Genomic DNA, 4,887 nt, shown 5'->3' on the forward strand with positions numbered 1-4,887 from the left:
TTATTCCTGGGTTTGCCCTCGCCTGGAGGCTCCTTGACTCCTCACCTGGAAGCTCCTTGACTCCTCACCTGGACTTCAGCCAGCAGCTGCCTCAGGCTCTTCAGCCTCCTGCCCGTTGCCCCTCGTGTGCTCCCGGTGCCCTGCCCCTCCCAGTGCCCATGGGCAAAATCTGGGAGCCGTGGCAAGGACAGGGGCAGGGGGTGATGGCCCCCCGTGGAGGAGCTGTTGGCCATTCCCTCTCCATCCCCAGACTCTGTCGGAGCAGGAGATGTCAGATGCCTCAAACCACCCCCTTTTGTGGGACCCCCGTGCTCTGTCTGGCTCCAATTCCACCCCTTTTTTCCTGCCTTTGGGACACCTTTTGCAGAGCTGGAGCTCAGCATCCCCCTTTCCCTCAGCAGGGACTGTTGGCACAGGCCAGGCTGGGCAGTGGGAATAGAGGGAGCAGCCCCCAGATCTCAGGAGGAGCTGCAGAGGTTTGGGGGTCACACAGGGTCCTGTGTCAAGTACCCGTGACAAAGGGGCATCGGTGTGTGGGCATCACCCTGCAGCTGGAGATGCCGAGGTCCTGCTGCACAGGCAGCAGGTGCCAACCTCTCCCCAGGGGCTGGAATCCCAGGAGTTGGAATCACCAGTCCAGGCTGTGCTAGCTCCCTCTCCTGAGTGAGGCCCTGAGGGTTTTTAATTGCTCTGAGCAGCCCCACTTGAGACCCCCATCCACATCCCTGGGCCCATTTAAGTTCAGCCTGGGGCCTCCAGCTCCTCCCCGTGGCCATGGACCCCCCTGGCTCTCACCTTGGACCTGCCCCATCCCTGTGATCCCGGGACTGTCCTCCTGCTTGTATCAAGGGCAAGGTGACCCCCAGGGAGGGCTGTGCCACCCCCTTTCTGGGGACAGGGGGTCCCTGCGCTTCAGCAAAGCCCCTCAGTGGCTGCCAGACCCTGTGGCACATTGGGGACATCCAGCTCCACATCCCCTGGGAATTCTCCAGTGCCTGGGGGTGTGCTTGGCTTGGCTCTTTCCTCGCTGGGCACCAGAGGGTGTCCCTGTGCAGTGGGAGCCCAGAAAGTCCTCCCGGTTGTTTTCCAGGCTTGGCAAAGGTCCAGGGCTGGGTTTTGAGAGGAGCAAAGGCCAATAGCACCCCCTTCCTCCAACCCTGCCGTTTGTCCTGGAACTCACCTCAGCCTCAGACCCTTCTGCTTCCTCACCTCCCTCCTCCTCTCCCAGGAACGCCTGGAGGAGCTGCTCGATCTCCCTGCTGGGGGTTGTGATGCTTCCCAGTGCTCCCCCATTGGGGACTGGGGTTACTGGGGGCCTCTCCAGCTCCTCGGGGCGCTTTCCCCATCACCTGCCTGCCCTTTTCCGTGGCTGGGAGAAGAATTTAACAATCCCCAAGCTGCTTCCCTGCTGGATGAGCAGTGACTGGGGGGGTTCTGCAGCCTGCCGGGGGGTCCTGCTGGCTGGTGGCATCCCCGTGCCGCCGGGGTGGGCAGTGGGGTGGCGGTGCCCTGGCTCTGGGGTCACCCGAGGTCCCTGAGGACGGTTTCTTGTCCCTGTCCCTGTCGGAGTGCCGGGGCCTCTCCCACCTGCCCGCCCGGCACTGCTCAGACTGGTTTAGCAAGTGGATGGGATGGGGCGGCCGCTTTCCCTTTGAAGGGCTCCCGGGAAGCATTTGATGGCTGGAAACCTCCCGAGGAGGAGAAAGGGAAAGACAAAAATAGGTGGTTTTGGGTTTCTGTGGGGGAGCGGGGGAGGCGCGGGGCTGCTCCGGCAGCTCTGCAGACCTTTGTGTGCCGGGCGTGGGGACAGGCGGGCGGGGTGTCCCCCTGCCCAGAGGGATCCGAGCAGCACCCGGCCCAACCAGGAGCTCCTGGCCCGAATCCGGGGTGGGCTCGCCCCAGGGAGGCAGAGCGGACCGGGGATGTCCACCACGGCCCCGAGAGAGGTGGGTGCTCCGGCATCGCTCTGGGGTGCGTTTTCGGTGGCAGCAGGGTGGGGAAGAGCTGCTGCAGGAGGAAAGCAGGGCCAGGGACCTCCAGCCAGGGCCTGGCCCCTTCCCCAGCCCCCACCTCCCGGGTGGGATGTGCTGTGGGACCCGGCAGGCTGGGACCCTGAGTGGTGGCTCGTGGGGGTCCCTTGGGAGCCAGCCCTGAGGGTGGTCGTGGGGATGCCGGGGGCAGGCCGGAGGTGCCTCTGGCTGTGCCTGGGATGATTTGGGAACAGGGAGCTGAGGTTTGCTCCCCAACCTGATCCAGCTTTCCTCAAAATCTGGCGCCTTTCTTGCCTTTTAACTCAAGTCTGTAACTCGGGGCTTCACCTCCTGCCTCCTCCTCCCTCGCGAGAGGACCTGGCTGTCCTTCCCCACCATCCCCATGGACCCGGAGTGCTGGGATCTGGGGCTGGCTCCCCAGTTCTCCCCTATCGACCCCCAGCAGCCCCAGCCCCTGGGTTGGGACCCCCTTTCAGCTCCCTGCGGCCCCTCCATCCCTCCCTGCACAGGGTCCCCCTTCCCAAACTCCCTCCAGCCTCTCGGTGCCGGCTTTTCAGAAGGGAATTCCGCGTGGAATGAGGGAGGAAAACGTGAGGAACGTCGGGAGGGGAGCGGGTTGCTGGCCGGGTCACGGGGAGCCGCCGTTATCTCCGTGCCATCGTGGGCAGCACGTGGGGACACAACGGGACCGGCGGGGCCCCCCCGGGGCAAAGTGCCGGAGGCAGAGATGGGCTCAAGGCCGTTCTCCCGGGGCAGATAAGGGCACTGCCTGGATTCGGCCCATCCCTGCAAGGAGAGGCAGCTCCGCCTTGGGAAATCGTGGATTGATCCCTGCTGGGCAGGCACAGCCTGGCGTGAGCCCCGCTCCAGGAATGGGATTCACCCAGCCCCAGTGCTGCGGATAGGATGGAGAGAAAGGGAACTCTTCTGGTTTGTATAATTTATCTTGGAATCGTGGAATGGTTTCGGTTGAAAGGACTTTAAAGCCCATCCAGCACCACCCCTGCCATGGGCAGGGACACCTCCCACTGTCCCAGGCTGCTCCAAGCCCCAGTGTCCAGCCTGGCCTTGGGCACTGCCAGGGATCCAGGGGCAGCCCCAGCTGCTCTGGGCACCCTGTGCCAGGGCCTGACCACCCTCACTGTAAACTTCCTTCTTTCCATGCATGGTCCTGCAGGGTTGGTGACACATCCGCTGTCCCTGGCATCCCCTGGGAGCCCTGGTGGGTGCTCCAGCAGCAGCACAGCTTCCCTGGAACACAAAACCCTGCAAGGCCTGAACTCGTTTCCCAAGGGCTCCACAAGCTCCACACTCTGGGATGCTCAGCCCCCCCAGCTGTTTTCGGTCCCCGGCGTGGGGGTGGCAGCTGTGACACCAAACCTCTGCCGTGGCTCCTGCTTTGAGCGGTCACAGGTCTCACGTGGCTGCTGTGAAGCCCCTGGAGTGGCAGGAATCCCATGGGAACAGGCATTCCCCTTTCCTGGCAGCACTCCCGCTGCTTTCCCTTTGGCCAGGGGCGTAGAGCAGCCTTGGCCCCCCCCACTTCCTTCCCCTGCACCCGTGGTCCCCTGGAGGTGCTGGGATGTCCCCAAGGTGGTGACAGCAGCATCCTTGTGTGGGATCCAGCCTGGGAGACACAGGGAAGTGGGGAATCTGGGGCTGGTTTGGGATGGGTGAACACAGAGAGGGGGAGGATCCAGGCTCCTCCTTGGGGATGGGCTTGGGACTGTTGGGGCTGGATTATCTGGAGCAGGATGACTTTTTTTTTTTTAAATTCTTTGCCAGAAAGGCGATTTTTATTCCCTTGTATCTCTGGATTTTTACACTCCTTCCTTTCCAAAAGAGAAACCCAAACAGAGTTGCCTGGTGTCTCCATATGAGCCCTGTGCCCTCCTCCCTGTCTGTGCTTTTCCAGCTGCTGCTTTTCTTTTCCTTTGGGGTTTGTCCCTTTTATTTTTGATCCTTCTCTTTTATTTTTGATCCTCCCCTTTTTCTCCCTGGGAATGAGAAGTGTGAGCAACTAGGAATCTCCCCTCAAAATTAGATTTGGTGCAGAATGTGACCCATTCATGGAAAAAATGGCATTTTCTCATGGAAAAGTACCCACGTCTGTAAAAAAACGGGAATATCCCCCTTGTTTCAGTGCAGGGGACTCATTCTGGGGACAGTTGGGGGGGTTTTCAGGCCTCAGGACTGGGGACTGATCCCTCCATCCTGGTGCTGCTGGAGCTGCCCAAGTGCCGGGGCTGCTGAGGCTCCTGGAAGGGCTCAGGGGTTAGGATTGGGATCGAATCCTGGGGTGCTGGAGCTTCCTGAGCTCTCCGTGTGGGAGCACGGCTGGTGATGGAGCTTGGGTTTGGGATTGAGGTTGAGTCCTGGGGTGCTGGAGCTTCCTGAGCTCCCTGGGGATCACAGCTGGTGATCCTGGAGCTCCTGGGCACCCGCTCAGGTTTGGGATTGGGGTAAATCCTGGGGTGTGGGAGCTTCCCGAGCTCCCTGTCAGAGCACGGCTGGTGACAGAGCTTGGGGTCGAGCTTTGAGTCCCGGGCTGCCGGAGCTTCCCCAGCTCCCCGTCAGAGCACAGCTGCTGCCGGAGCTCCCGCTTTAGGGCCGGGATTAAATCCCGGGGTGCTGGCGCTTCCCGGGCTCCCGGCCGGAGCTCCTGGCCACCCTGTCGCCCTTTTATGTGCGGGTGTCCCGCTGGAGCCGCGGCGGGGCCACCGCCGGGAGCCTGATTGGCTCCACACCCCTGCGCCGCTTCCAGGTTGGCGTTTCCTCCTCCCGCGGCCAGGTAAAGCCTTCCCGACCCGGCACCGGCCTCCCACCCGCGCAACTCGCTCCGGCTCGCCTCAGGGTTTTGTTTTTTTTTTCCCTTTCCCTTCCTTGTTTTCCCTCC

Source organism: Aphelocoma coerulescens, chromosome 4A (assembly GCF_041296385.1).
Source record: "Aphelocoma coerulescens isolate FSJ_1873_10779 chromosome 4A, UR_Acoe_1.0, whole genome shotgun sequence".
Classification (NCBI taxonomy): Eukaryota; Metazoa; Chordata; class Aves; order Passeriformes; family Corvidae; genus Aphelocoma; species Aphelocoma coerulescens.